We start from the raw sequence: 15,881 nt of genomic DNA, 5'->3' as shown, positions 1-15,881 counted from the left end.
GCATTTGTTTCTACAGCCATTTATCTTCACACTCCATCTCAGACACTTCCAGATGAACTTGTTATTTAACACAACTGAAAAGACACAGGGCTCTAAAGGGTTAACTGCAAATGACATCTCTCCCCCCCCCACCTCTGCGACTTAATAGAGCTGCATCATTCTCCCGTCATGGACCAGTTAGACCGTTCGTCTTTCCAATGCACGGACCCCGGAATTGCAGTTCCAGAAAGGTTTTGGTGTTTCTTTTTTTTAAAAAAACAAATATATATATATATATTTTATTTTTTTCGCTTTTTGGGGCTGCCGGTTGGGGTGAGGATTTGCAGCCATTTGACTACACATTGGGGCTTCCTTTGCTGTTCGTTTATTTGTTTGTTTTCCACCTAGTTTAAGCCGGGCAGAGGATCTCTGTCGTGATCGGAATCCGCTTCCCAAATGGCGCAGACGGATTGGCGGGCTGGTTGAGTGGCCTAAGGCCGGGCAAACTATAAGCAATATCCAGAGGTTGCTTTGGCTCATCCTAGTGACACAGCCCGACACAGCTCCTTTGCAAGAGAGCCTGGCTTCGTTGAACCTCACTCCGCAAAACCCATCCAAAGGCCGGCGTGCAGACTCGAACTCGCAACCCTTTGACATGCTGCTTCTCTGAAGTCCTTGGAAGAACTAGGAGGTCGCTGAGTCGGGGCTGCTAAGTTTTCAAGGCATAGAATTCCCCCACCACCACCACCCTTTAAAAGATGGGGGCAAAAATGTCCTCGGCTGACATTATTTACTAGCAGGTAACATTTGGTTGTCTGTATGGAGACAAGGAAGAGGGAATGGCCAAGTTAAGTCACTTTCACAAACCTTTTGGCCTGCACATGTCCTTTGCTTGTTACAATGATCATGATTTCATGCATTGCGGGTTGGGAGGGGGAATGTGTTTCCTGTAGAAAAATCATTGCTTGGAACATCTGCCAGCTCCTTAAATCAATGGCTTTCATTTTTTGATACTTCCACAAAAACCTTTTCTTTCCTGGAAGCCTCCCTAGAGCTGAGGACTCCCCCACAGCACAAACCACCTTATCTCTCAACTCCGTTGACCAAAAGGATGGCATACCTGAAATATTTCTTGGTCTATCTGAGCCACAGAGGGGTCAGTGGAGGGCTTGATGCTCTCAGGAATAGTCCACCCCCCACCCCCAGTGTTTTGCTTTTATTCAACAATAAAAAATATATACTTCTAGTCTTCTTCTTGTGGCGATGCGTGGAGATGCGCGCAGGCAAAATTCTTCCTAATCACAAATGAAGGCAACATGCAATCGAAAGACTTGAAACGCTTTCTGCTACCTATATACAGTATTTATGTTCTGTCTGTTCTGCAGTGCTTCCTCACCCTCTCAGATTCCCCCCCCCCTTGCCACAACACTTCTGGTTTACAGGCCTTGCCTTTCTTTATCTTTTGCTTCTAGACATTTTCCAAGGTGCATCTAAATTCAAAGCCTTTCTGATGGTAGGCCAAGTTCGCGACTTTGACGTTTTAAGTGCTCAGACAGAAAAAGCTCAATGTTTGGAGCTGAGCATGGGATTTAGCTTTCTGAGCTCCTGTATTTTTTAAAAAACAAAACCTAAGTGTCTAGTCCTTATGGTTTTGCAGATAAGCTTGAGAATGCGTGGGCTGTTGCTAGCGATGTTTCTGGTGACATAGGGTGACCAAACAGGTTGTAGGTGGGCCTTTGGTGCTCAGTAGAGCTTCCGGTATCTTCCACGCGACACAGAAAACTAAGACTGGAGACAGATGTTAAGTCTGGAGTTTGGTGTCATTTATTCGAGTTGAATGCAGTCTGAAAGAGGTGTCGATGCTCACGGCGCATAGGCACCTTCCAAGCGGGTTTTCATATCGCTTTGAAGGCAGAATGTCTTGTTTGCAGGAAATGCATGGCGGCGACTGCTGGAAGCCGCGAGCTTGCAAGAGTCGGGGCTGAGACAAAACGATAATTGAATCAGAAAGTCCCAATGCGTTTCTTTTCGGCTGTCTTCGTCAGGGGCGTTCCTTCGACGCAAAATAGCACCTCCTAATGCGCCATCTGCAGAGGAGCTGAGTCTTCAAAAGTGTTGGGCAAAGACAGCCGGCATACGGAGGGAATTGCTGCTTAAATTATCGTGGGGCCTTCTCAGCCCGGCTGCTGGTATTAGTGAAGCTTCTGGCATTCTTTGAGGTCATGTTCAGCTTTCAATGTGGGGATCTCTGTCCCAGTCCTGCTGTGCTGGAGAAATTCAGTGTGCAATACCATCACATCGGTCGTGGTCTTTTACTATACATTACTGAGTGCGGGCAGGGGACAGAGGGAATTCTGAGCGCACCCTGACATCATACATCAGGTATAAGTCCAGCCTCAAACCTTGCAAATGCTCCCTCGTCAAAGGTGACAGTGGGACTGGTGTGTCCAACCTGGGAAGCAAAGCCTCTCCCGGTGTATTTTTGACACCCTTAAAACTATTCTCCATGTATCTGAATCATCCTCAGATTTTGCCACTGGCGCAAGTTTCTAGACCTCAGTGTTTCCCAGGACAGAATTCATTTGAGCATCATGCAGGGATCTGGTTTTCAGGGTGTGCTTTAAGAGAAATGATAACTGCAGAGTTTTCACAGCCCACCACAACTACGCATATGTTGTGGGAGTGCGGAAAGCTTGTAGGAAATGGCATTGCGTGCATGCAGAATTCAGCTTTCTGAGTATATCGGGGCCAGACTAGGCGATATGCCTCTTGCATGTTGGATTTTTCTAATGTGCTCACAAAGGGTGCTCACAATCAGGATTGGGACCATGGTAGGCTGGAGGGGGTTTTTGATTTTTTTTGCCCCCAATGTGGTCCTGATTGGGATCAGCCCCTCCCCAGGCATGTGCTATTTAGATGAGAAAGATCATGCATATAGGTAACAGTCATGCAATAGGGATATCTAGAAAACGGTGTTATTTATTTTACACAGAAGTAAGCTAATGGTGTTTAGTAAGACTTAGGCTGCAATCCTAACCACACTTTCCTGAGACTAAGCCCCATTGAACAAAATAGGACTTACTTCTGAGTAGACCTGGTTAGGATTGTGCCCTTAGGCTGTAATCCTATTTTATTCACCGGAAACAAACACCTCTAGGCATATCATTTAATTTGGCCTTTGGCTTTCATTTTGGGGAAAGGGGGACAGAGTAAGTTTCTAGTCCTGAAGCTTAGTGGCAATATTGTTAAATAGTTGTGTGAGACCCCTGATAAAATCTTCAGAACTGGAGGGGTGGCCGAATGAGATTATCAGCAAGCTTTGCTCCTTTTCTTCCCCTTGTTTAGGCAAAACAGAATAAATTATATAAAACAAGAGCAAATATCGGATCAATTGAAGCTTCCTGGAGGCTTCTCTGGGCCTCCTATTACTTTATAAGTCATTAAAAACTCACTTCCGGTTTCTCCGTGAAACTGTATATCATGTGTTTTGAACCTCAGAGCTCAGTATGAGCTCGGCAGAGTCCGGGGATGAACATCCTTGGGCTCTGTTGAGCTCAAAGGTTCCCCCAGAGGCAAGGGGAGCAGAGTTGTCTCCTGGGGGGGGTGGCCCCCTGGGATTGTGCGGACGGGTGTTTGCCCGTATCCGCGGTTTCAGCTATCAGAGCTCCTGCAGATAAGGGGGCATGCCTGTATACTGTTTTCTTGGTGCAGAATTTGGATAGTCTGGGCACAGAATTCCACTTTTTTTAGAAGCTTAGAGGAGTCAATGCCCTGATCATAGTTATGAAATATGAGTACACTTCCAGGATCTGTCAGGTGTACACTGGTCTACAACTGGTTCATCCCATTCTTTCTTCTTTGTCTGTCTGTCTGTACTTAATTTGGGTAGACCTTGGTCCACAAGGCTGTGGACATTTTCGTCAGTGTGAAATTGACTAAACCAGAATCTTTTCATGTGGTCTAGTCAATTACATCACCTGCTGAATAGGGTGGGATTAAGGGAAGGAGCTGTGATTAATAAGTAGGAATAGAAAAGAAAAAAACAGCACAGAATGATTGAAGCCTTTGCCCCTGTGCTGTGAAGTGCCTCCTTCCTCAGTTACGTTGATATGAAGTGATAATGTGGGGACAGGAAAGGAAACGGGGGGCTACATGCCTGGGTGGTGTCAGGGGGTGACTTCCTGAGGCCCAGGAAGGCTGTGTGCAGCCTCTCCAAGCCTCAGAAGGTGTACCAGGGGCCGTAGAAAGGCACTTCGGGTTTTTGCCAAAAACCAAAAGTGCCTTTCTAAGGCATTCTAGGGGGGTGTTAAAAATTTATGCCCCCAGGTTTCAGATGGCATAGTTATGCCACTGAGGCTTGGCTCTGGAGGGACAGGTGAAGTTCAGCCATCAATAGGCCAAGCAGGGTGCCCCTTGACTGCTGGGATTATGGGAGGGAACGAACTGATACTAGAGTGAGTTTTACCTATGGGACACCTCTCTTTGAACTGCCCATCCAACATAGATTTGGACAAAACATTGTCATTCTTGCTTGGGGGTGGTGGGGGTGGTTGTTATATCTCTTTTCCAGGCAGGGCTTCTCTGTCTTGAACAGCTGAGCAACAGACAGAAGTTGGACAGGTGCAACTTCACTGGAATGCCCACCAGCCACAATGAGTGACCATTGATCCTGTTGTGTCAGGCATGGTTATTTTCTTGCTCCAGCTGGTAGCAGTTCTCCAGGATCTCAAGCCAGGGTCTGATTCAGCCTTGCTGCTGGAGGGGGTTAAATCGGAGACTTCATCCATGTAGTGTGTGTGCTTTGAGCCTCTGACAGTGAGCTGTGGGCCCTCCCTGCCAGAATCCGTTAAACGCACAGGCACTGAAGGCTTGCTTGTGGGCAAATGACGTACCTTGCCTATAGCATTGTGTCCCTTACACTGTACATGTTTATAGCAGACAGGTTGTTTGTTCCAGACAACCTGCCTGTTATTATCCGAATAATACCATCCACAAATCAATTAAGCCGCAGCACTTGGGAATAAGGCAACAGAGCACCATTGAAGTCAGTGGTAATCAGTACAACATGTTCATTTTAGAGTGCAATCCTAACCCTTTGTGTCAGTGCTTTCCAGCACTGACATAATGGCGATGCAGCTGCAAGGTAAAGGAACAAACATTTCCTTACTTTGAGGAGGCCTCCGTGAGTGACACCCAACTGCAGGATGCAGCACACGTCCCATTGGCACCGCTATGCCAGTGCTGGAAAGCACTGACATAAGGGGTTAGGATTGTGCCCTTAGTTAGTTTGTGGATTGTGTCTACCGTCCCATTTACTGAGGTCTCAACTCATAACTTACATAGGCCTACAAAATTGAGGGTCAGAAAAGTTTCTCCCAAACTTTATGGTGGTTTGATATGAATTTGGGGTGCTGATTCCAAAAATGGCATCCGTTTTGCCCTATCATGTCTAGTTTTGGAGATATAGTATAGCCTCATTAGTGAATGGTTCAAGCAACTTCCTCATGAGGAAGCCATGGTATAGGCTTCCACATGAGGAAGCTACTACTTGAACAATTCACTAAAGAGGCTATGCCGTGTCTCCAAAACTAGACGCGATAGGGCAAAACGGATGCCATTTTTGGAATCAGCACCCCAAATATACCGAGGAATTGGTGTAACGTTAAAGGAAGCAAAATGTATGTTGGCCTGTGTTATCGGAGGCAAAATGGCATGTGAATTAGATCTAGAAGTAAGACAAGCTCAGGAAGTGATTCCCTGACGAATTGCAGAATCCATCCTCCATGGCTTCTGAACTAGGACTACAGCTGGGCACACTTGCCGGGGGAAGCTTGTGGGGAGTTGACACTGTCAGAGGGGTGGTTAAGGAGAGCTCATGCTATATGGTGAAGCTATTGTGTCATTTCTCCCATGTTTAGTTAGGCAGGCACAGATTTTGGCCACTGAGATGTCAGCTGATTGGCAACCTTCAGTCTGGAAAGACTATGGTATACTCCTACAGCACCCGGTATTCCCAAGCGGTCTCCCATCCAAGTACTAACCAGGTCTGACCCTGCTTAGCTTCCGAGTTCAGACGAGATCGGGCATGTGCAAGGTAATGCTTAAAGCAAAATAAAACACCTCTGATAGACAACAGAGAGAGAGAGAGAGAGTTACTAGAATTTCTTACCCTGTGGTACAATATCTTAATTTAAAAAATATCTTAATTAAAAAAAAAAATTATGCATAGGGTAGATATGGGAATCTTCTTTTCTCTCTAGCACAAAACCAGAACCAGGGAACATCCACTAAAATTGAGAGTTGGGAGAGACAGAATAGACAAAAGAAAATATTTCTTTACCCAGTTTGTGATTAACCTGGGTAACTCCTTGCCACAGGATGTGGTGATGGCGTCCTACCTAGATGCCTTTAAGAGAAGATTGAACTGTGATGGAGGAAAGGTCCGTCACAGATTACAAGCCATGACAGGTATGTGTAGGGTTACCTGATACAAAGGTCAGAGCGCCTATACCTGTAAACATTGTACAGAAGAGGAATTTTGGCAGGTGCAGCTTTTTAAACTCTTCTATGTCGAGCTGCACCTGCCAAAATTCCCTCTCCTATACAATGGTTAAAGGTATGGGCACTCTGTCCCCTTTTGTGTCTGGTAAACCTAGGTATGTGCAGCCTCCTGGTTTTAGAAATAGGCTATCTCAGAATGCCAGATGCAAGGGAGTGGCACCAGGATGCAGGTCTTTTGTTTTCTTGCGTGCTCCCTGAGGCATCTGGGCCAGTGTGGGATACAGGAGGTTGGACTAGATGGGCCTTTGGCCTGATCCAGCAGGGCCCTTCTGATGTTCTTAGGATTCTGTAAAATCTCCCAGAGAGAATTTGCACACAAGATCTTTAGATGACCACCTTTGAACCTCTCTCTTGCGCGAAGCAAGCCAGGGCCCTCTTGCTGCTGCTGCTCCCCCTGTGGGATAAACTAGACTCTGTGGGGATGCTTCTTGCCTGTCGCAATAGCTGATTCCCACCATCACCCAATAAAGGGGACTGGACAAATTTCTGGAGGAAAAAATCCATTACAGGTTACAAGCCATGACATGTATGTGCAGCCTCCTGATTTTAGAAATGGGCTAAGTCAGATGCAAGGGAGGACACCAGGATGCAGGTCTCTTGTTATCTGGTGTGCTCCCTGGGGCATTTGGTGGGCCGCTGTGAGATACAGGAAGCTGGACTAGATGGGCCTATGGCCTGATCCAGTGGGGCTGTTCTTATGTTCTTAACTACAATTCCCAGAAAGCCTTGCAGGTCTCTTGTTATCTGGTGTGCTCCCTGGGGCATTTGGTGGGCCGCTGTGAGATACAGGAAGCTGGACTGGATGGGCCTATGGCCTGATCCAGTGGGGCTGTTCTTATGTTCTTAAACTACAATTCCCAGGAGGCCTTGCAGGTCTTGTCATCTGGTGTGCTCCCTGGGGCATTTGGTGGGCCGCTGTGAGATACAGGAAGCTGGACTAGATGGGCCTATAGCCTGATCCAGTGGGGCTGTTCTTAAACCAATGAGAAGGCTTAAGAGGAGGCAGGTGGAGCAAGGAACTGAAGGCCTCTTTTGCACATCCTCGCATGACCATAGCTATGCAAGGAAGGGGAATTCTCACATATCCGCTGCCCCGTAACCTTCTCCAGTTGGGTCCCGTTGGCAGCGCCCAGCCAAGAAAGCTAAATGGGAGCTGGGCAGTAATTGCACCACCATGACTGTAGTTGCAGGAGGACTTGGCTCTATGTGCTGCCCATTTCCCAATGCTACAGAAGGGAGTAGGCAGGCAGATGCATGCAGTTGCCAAAGCGGGGGGGAGGGGAGGGCAGGGAGCATGCCATTAGGGAACCCTCCCAGTCTTTCCCCCACTCCGCACAAAAAGTGCATGCCACTACTGTTAGCTGCACACATGTATCCAAAGTGCGAGGGAGACACTTTGAACTCAAATAGACCTCCTAGCTTGCCTGCAGCACTGCCATCATTTCTGTCACAGGCAGCAAAGCTTTGTGGCCGGGGAAGCCGGAAGGAAGACTGGGATCCAGATCTCTGGGCAATTTGCAAGTCGATTGGCAGGAATGTCTCTGCCTCTCAGTGGTTTAACAATAGCAATCATGAAAAGGCTTCTCCCCCCTGTCCTTTCTAAATGAGGTTGCTGAAATGAAGCAAGTTTGAAGGGTGGAAACGAGGAATGGATGAATCTGGAGGAAAGGATTGTGAACTTGGTTCTGTGACAGAAAATAAATTCCTAGACTGAGCACCAGTGGTGTAGCTAAAGGGGGCCATGGGGGGATATTGCCCTGGGCACCACACCTTGAGGTGTGTCTTAGGGCAGGGTTTCTCAACCAGTGGCACAGGTACCATCAGTGGTGCTTGAGGCGGTGTCTGGTGGTACTCACAGGGCCCCTGGATACCTGCCACATGGCAGTGAGACCAGCATTGTGATGCAATGAACAGCAATAGGAGGCTTGGCTTTGTGGGTGGAGCGCCAAAGCATGCTTTTCCATGCTCAAAAAGCACACTCCAGAGCCTCTTATTGGTGTTCATTGTGTTGAAATTATGAAAAGTTTAAACCAGTGCTTCTTAAGGTACCTCCTCCACTGTACCATTTCACATGGTCCGCCTATGCGACCTCCAAACCCAGAAGTAATTGGTGATGACATCATCACCAGTTACTTCCAGTCGCACTTCACATAGGTGGACCAAGTGAAGTGGTACAGTGGAGGACAAACCTTGAGAAACACTGTCTTAGAGACCTCCGAAAGGCAATTCCAGTTTTCAGTGTAAACCGGAAGTGCCTTTGGAGGCCTCTATGATGTCATAGGTGGTGTTAAAAATGGGGGAAGGGGTGTTATGAGGGGTTATGGGGTTGTGTTAAAAATTTTTATGCCTCCGGGTCCCAGATGCCTTAGCTATGCCATGCTGAGCATGTGCCCAGAGGAACCCTGGTCTTTGAATGGAGCAGTATACGCCCACTGTCCTGAGTGACTACTTTGAAACTGGCTCGAATGTAGAGGATCGTGGGATTCCAACAGAAAGCAGACCATAAGGCTCAAGTCTGCCCACCTGTGCTTCATGGTGTAACTGGGCAGGAGGAGAAATGTTTGTGGAGTTGGCTAGGAATAGTTGCCTTCTGGAGACTGATGCAGATTCTTGGACACTTGGCCAGTCCTGGAGGGCTGGCAACCCTAAATGTTAGAGAAGGGGCAAGCTAGTCACATAACTAATTACTATATTAGTTGCCCAGGAGATTGGGCTGCATCCTTCACTTTGAAGAAGCATGTGCTTGTTCCTTGTGCACTGTGTCCGCGAGACTCTCCAGATCAGTGATTTTCAACCTTTTTCATCTCACAGCACATTGGAAAAGTGCAAATTTGTCAAGGCACACCATTGGTTTTTGGACAATTGACAAGGCACACCGTGTTGCCAGTGGGGGGGGGGTGTCTCGCATCCCCCAATGGCCCTACTAATAAATGACCCTCCCCCACACTCCCGTGGCGCACCTGCAGACCATTCGTGGCACACCAGTATGCCACAGCCCAGTGGTTGAAAATCACTGCTCTCAGTTCTTTTAGGTGGAGGAGATGGTGGTGGTAGATGGTGTCATGCCCTTCTCCAGTCCTAGCATTGTGTTTGTTTTAGTGCCTTAACCCAAGTGGGTAAAGCTGTGACCTTTGTTGCCAACCTATTACCTTTGGAAAGATTAGCTGGGTAAGCCTTGGAGACACCATAAGGCTTAGGGAGTTAAGACTGGGGATTTGTAGCCCAGTCTCTGGATCCGGAAAATGAAATGGGGAGCGTTTGGAGAACAGGGCTATGTCACATTTTGAGATGATGGTCGCTTTGTTTCAGCAAACCGGGCACAGCTGCCTGGATATCTGTTTTTCCCCCGCTGAAGCAGAAAAAAAAAAGTTGCACAGTATAACAAAAAGTCCAAATCTGAGAGACTTCTGTTAAAAGACCGAACAATATGTTAAGCATGTTGTCCTGATGTCATGCTTGGGGTGCTTTCTAATATGGCCTCCAGCAATGAGTCAATCTGTTTCCGAGCTGTGACCAGGATGCTTTAAACCATTTATACCCATCATGGTCCAGATCTAGATCGGACCCCTGTTTGCTCCTAGGGCAGTCTAGATTAGAACTGTGGCGGGGGAAAGGGTTCAAGCACCCCACGTTGTAGCCCCAAGTGAGATGCCTGGTAACTCCATTTCAGAGGAAAAAACAAAAGCACACCTGCTGTAATGACACACTTAACATAAGTGTGTATTTTTGGCTCTTAGATGGTGCTATCTGACTACGTCGTTGTTTTGCAATGTAAGCTGCAGGAGAGGTTTGGCGTGAAGGAGCTTGCAAGGGAAAGTTTGGCAGTACAGAGAGGTTGGAGCGAGGGGGGGTCTGCTGCTTGAGGAGGGCATGGAGCATCTACAGATGGCCATGCCACTCCAGAGGGAAGCAGGGGATATCGGAAAGAGCCGGTGATGATGGGTTCGCAGTGGGTGCAGCGGCAGGTGGCTGGAAAAGGTTTCATGCAGTAACTTAGCAACCAAACTGTCCTCCCCCCACCCCAGCCCATACAGCTTTGCCACCAGGTCTAGACCTGAATTCTCATCTCTGTAGCATCATAAACTAGACTATCTGTTACTCTTAAACATCCCAGAACATGAAGTTCTGGCATTAGGAACCCAAGTATCAGACCCATGGGGTAGAATATTTTTGGCTCCTTTGTGGATCAGTGCATAGAGACCCCAAACCAGTGCCAGATTTAGGCACAAGTTAAACACACATTTTGGTGTGTTTTGTTTGTTTGTTTGTTTGAACAAGGGGCCTCCAAGCTTTATATAACTTAGGGCAGCAGTTCCCAAATTGTGCGACATGGCACCTGAGGGCACCATGGCAAATGTCCCCAGGGGTCCCTCCTTCCCCTCTCTCCCAGGTGCCACCATCTTGAATCACGCGCGATCCAAGATGGCAGTGCCTGGGAGAGCTTGGAAGAAAAGGCCAATGAGAAAGAAGAGCGCTGTGACCGTGGTAAATTTGAGAACCACTGGCTTAGGGCCTTACCACATCTAAATTCAGGACTGCCCAGAACTGAAGGAAGATGGGAGCAGAAACAGTTCGCAGCGGCGGCAGGGGGGTGTGTGTGTCTGGGGTGGGGAGGGGCAATGTCGATCAATGTGCAACCTGAACTTCCTTCCGATGCAGAGTTCTCTGGGCCTCGCAGAGAGCGTCCTGAAGACTTGTAGCTACCTCCATGGCTTCTATGCCTCTCCCAGCTCATCTCCTTTCGCTTTGAGGCTGATCAAAACGGCCAGCTAGAGGTTGTATAGGAGTATATCAATCGATGTAGGGCACTGAGCCAGAGAGTGCATCATCTTGGAGATAACAGGGAGGGCTAGGAGAATGGGGGCTAGGGGGAAATGGGACAGGCAACCTAGGCTTGGAGTGGCAAAGATGGTAGTGGGAAGAGGTCCAGAATCATTTATTCAAGTTTGCCAAAAATGACCCCGTTTCTCCAGTGTTTTTGTTGTTGTTGTTTTTACCTGCCTGGCAGTGAATAAGATGCCCAAGTTTCATGCAACATTTAGGATTATGGAATGATCTCCTTCTGTTGGAATCGTAGGTTATTTCTGTGTGCCAGGCAGACATTCTTCCTTCCTTTCTTTTCTACCCATCTCACACTCCCTTCGCCACTCTCCGTGAACTCTCACGCTCTTTATTGCTACTTTGGGGTTTGTCGAGCAGGAAAATACTGCCCTCGGTTCACTACTGTCGTTCTCCAGGAGCATGGAAGATCATCCACCAATAGCTCCCTGTTCTGCAGTTCTTTCTGCAAAATGGGCAGAAGGGCCACTGATTGAGCTTTGCCAGCGTGGGCACTCCACAAAGACAGGCTGTTTAGCTGATTCATAGCAACTCTTGAGTGCAGTGTGGTTTAACCATAGCAAGTGCTTCTGTTGTGAGCCCTGAAGGAGATCAAGGATGTACTCCCCACTATTCTTTCAGGGTTGTCTGTTTGCATAACAAAAGCACCATCTCAGAGGCTGCATCAGGGTGATGGCCTTCTCTGATGCATTTTTATCTCATGGCACACTGAGGAGGTGCTAAACCTCGCCCAGGCACACCATCTTTTGGGACCACTGACAAGGCCCATCACACTGCCAACAGGGGGCTCACATCCCCCAGTGGCCCCTACTAATGAATGACCCTCCCCTGAACTTCCACAGCACACCTGCAGACCATTCATGGCGCATCAATGTGCTGTGGCACAGTGGTTGAAAATCGCCCGTCTTACAGGCTCAGGACTGATTCAGGCAAAAAATGCTCATTTTTTGATGACTGCCACATCGAAAGAAGACTTCTCTGGGTGATAATTCAGACCTGACACCCGACCTTACCTTTTAGAGGTCTCTGATTGCCAGATGCAGGGGAGGGCACCAGGATGTAGGCTGTGTCTGTTGTCTTGTGTGCTCCCTGGGGCATTTGGTGGGCCACTGTGAGCTACAGGAAGCTGGACTAGATGGGCCTACGGCCTGATCCAGTAGGGCTCTTCTTATGTTCTTATGACACGACCAGTAGAATATTCTGACATAAGCTGAAAATGCATTGCTGTTTCTATGGAGTTCTCTCTCTCACGCACAGACACAGACACACGTTGAGCTGCACATGATCAAGGGATGCAGCTGTGACCCTCCTATTGACTCAAAGCCCTGAAATGTATTTTTCAGCAGTGTTATGAGTACCTTTGCTTTGGGCTGCCTTTAGAGGGCGGGGAAGCGGTTTAACACCCTCAAGAGGATCCGGCTCTTAAATATATGCAATGTTCACAGCTGTTTAATTGAAGCTGAATTTGAATTTTTAACCAGATTTCATTTTGGTTCTTCTTAATCTGTTGCTACCCCCTCTGAGCCCTCAGGAGAAGGTTGGCTGTACAAGCAGATGTGCCTGCATACAGGAAAAATACCACCACCACCACCCCCCGTGCAATAAATAACTAACAAAATGAGCATGAACCATCTCAAGCCCTGTCTTCTAGTGCCACTGAAATTGGGTGCCTAAATGTCTTGAGTGTCAATGTGGCTGATCAATGAGTAGTTAGTAGTAACACAGCACATGGTAAAGAATCATGCAAGGAGGGAAAAAAAGGAGGAGGGAGCATCCAGGTACTTGAGAGGGTGGAGATCACTGCTGGATGGAAGACTGACCTGCCTCAGGTGGTAGACTGGCAGAGGCCATCAGTCCACCTTCTCTACTCCCTGGATTTGAAAAGGAAGAGGAGAATAGACTGGATAAGAAAGTGTGGAGAAGAGGAGAATGGTGGGTTGGAGCGTCTCCACCTGAGACACTCTAGCCCCGCTGCTCTCTTCTCCTCCCCACTTCCTCATTCACTAGATTCCTGTCTCCCTTTATGGATCCAAGGAGCAGAAAAAGAGGTGTGACAGAGGTGGTTAGTGCACAACCGTGTAAAGGGGGGAGCAGCATTTGGTGTGCCTCCTCATGCACTGGGAGGTCATGGTCCAGCCCTGGGAACTGGTGTGCTCTGTGCTTTCTGTTGGCTGGTCAATCTGTCAGTGTTCATGAAACAATCCTGGCCTTAGCTACCAGTGTTACAAATAGCAGGCGGATTGTAAAGTGGATAGATTTTACATGAGTTTATGATTCTGTTTCACAGCCATACTGGAGATGTCTAAGGAATGCGTATTTGTTAAAGTCTCTGTGTCAACTACATGCAGTGAATTCTCAAAGAAAAAATAATCATTTATCCATGTGCACAAAGTGAGTATCAGCTTAGAGTAGGAGAAATGTCCACATTTGGCAGAGGTAATCAAGTGCTGAGTGATGGGAGCTCAAGTGATGAATGTGCATGTTTATTATTCATGCGTAAGCCATGTTTGAATACGTGGGTGAACAATTTGCAAGCCATTAGTAAATCGTGTGTAGAGCATGAGTCGGCCATGCGCCCGTCATGAGGAAGCCATGTTCCGTTCACGAGTGCATCATAAGCAACATAGTGTAAAGCATGAGGAACCAGTGAGTAAAGCAGGTGTTAACTATGTGTGACATGTAACTTCCTGAACAATTTCATGTAAAAAATGTGTTGATTGCGGTCACTCTCTTCCAAAAAAAAGTCTCATATAGATCACGTGCTACGCATGTGATTATCGGGTACAAATCACATTGAGTCCCTTGGACTGAACATATGTGTAAACCATGTGTCAACCCATGTGTACACCATGTGTAAGTCACATGAAAAATCACATGTAATACATGTCAGTGCTAATGAAAACATACATATGGACACGTGAGTCAGTATATACTCATGGTGTCATTTGAGAGAACACTTATTATGATCCTCTATATGCCTTGTTGTACTGGAACAGCATAGCTTGGCTAGTATCTTAAACCAATGAAAATATTTTAGTTTTCCAGTGTTTATGACAAGACATCCTCAGTCTCTGTGTGAAGCGTTAAGAACACATTATAAAGGTGTGTGGACTGTGCAAGCAACATGTAAAACTACTACTGCCCATGTAAACAAAGAATTGTTTGAGAACAGTTGCAAAACATGTATAAACTCTGTGTAAACAAGGCATAACTCTGTGTAAAGCACTTGTAAACTCTCTGTAAAGTGCATGCCGATGAAAGTGCAAAAACTCATTACTAAGCATATGCAAACTCATTGTAAAGCACAGGCAGAGCAAGGTGTGGACTCCATGTAAATCCTGTGAAAAGAAAAAAAAAAGCAATGTATACACTCTGCATAAAGCATGTGTAAGCAGGGTTGTAGTAACTATTTTCCAAAATGTCTTACACCATGTAAAGTATGTGCAAAAGGGGGGGGGGAGATGTAAATGATTCATGGAGCACACATAAGCCCAGTGTAAAATAGTTGTAGAATGTGTGTGTGCTGCAAGGAGCGGAGAAACTCTTTGCAAATCAGGTGTAAACAATTCATCAAGCATGTGGAAACAGAGTGTAAACTCTCTGAAAAGCATGTGGAAAGCCATTGTTAGCCAGGGTGTGAGAAGATGTTTAAATGTCACACAGGCAGGGATAGCAAGATTATTTTAACCATGTGGCAAAATCTGCATTGTGTGTGTGTGTGTGTGTGTGTGTGTGTGTGTGTAAAACAGGGTGTCCGTTTTGGAGCAAGGGAGCATGAGACCAGAACATACTATTTGCACACACCAAAACTGGATTGGAAGGGACCTCAAAAAATAAGAGGTCTGTCCAGGCTTTACACAGATTTTACACTTTGTCTGCACGTGCTATTCCTGCGCAAGCCAGTAATTAATATGCACCATGTCTGTATTGTAAAATTTGAAAGGGGGGGGGGAATTGATTACATTTTTGTTGGTTTATTTGCTTTCCTAAGGGTAGAGTGTGAGTGAGTTCTGATGGAGTGGGGGCTCTTGGGTTGAGGTCTGTACTACTATGTCATTACGCATGAGTCCGCGATAAAATGAGACATCAGAATAGGGAAGGACTGCTGGATCAGGCCAAAAGGCTCACATCTCGTTCCGCATCCTCTTTGCCACTGTGGAAGCTCACAAGCTGGAGAGAAAGGCAGGGCATTTCTCTTGCCATTGTAGTTCTGGATCTAGAGGCAGTACATGGTCATCGCACCCACTAGCCACCATGCCTTGTTTCATAAGTTCCAATTGTGTTCCCCACTGATTTTCTTTTTCCAAGTGCAAGAACACAGGCTGCTTCTCAGATGGGTGCTGGAGAAGAGACCTGATTTGGGGAAGTGCATCTGCTGCTCTCGGCAGAACGTCTCAACCCTTCAAACCACAGCGCAGGGCAGTTGCGGAATGAGACGCGTCCTCCCTTGGGGGTGGGAGGGAAAGGGCTGTCATTTCGCATCGAGGATGCTGGGCACTTAG

General features: G+C 47.1%; 1 pseudogene; it reads right to left on the bottom strand.

The window, feature by feature from the left end:
- Positions 1 to 5,971: 5,971 nt before the first annotated feature.
- Positions 5,972 to 6,088, bottom strand: LOC136661821 (5S ribosomal RNA; annotated as a pseudogene).
- Between the last annotated feature and the right edge of the window lie 9,793 nt (positions 6,089 to 15,881).

Source organism: Tiliqua scincoides, chromosome 10 (assembly GCF_035046505.1).
Source record: "Tiliqua scincoides isolate rTilSci1 chromosome 10, rTilSci1.hap2, whole genome shotgun sequence".
In the NCBI taxonomy this organism is placed as follows: domain Eukaryota; kingdom Metazoa; phylum Chordata; class Lepidosauria; order Squamata; family Scincidae; genus Tiliqua; species Tiliqua scincoides.
This window is presented reverse-complemented; position numbering and strand designations above follow the sequence as displayed.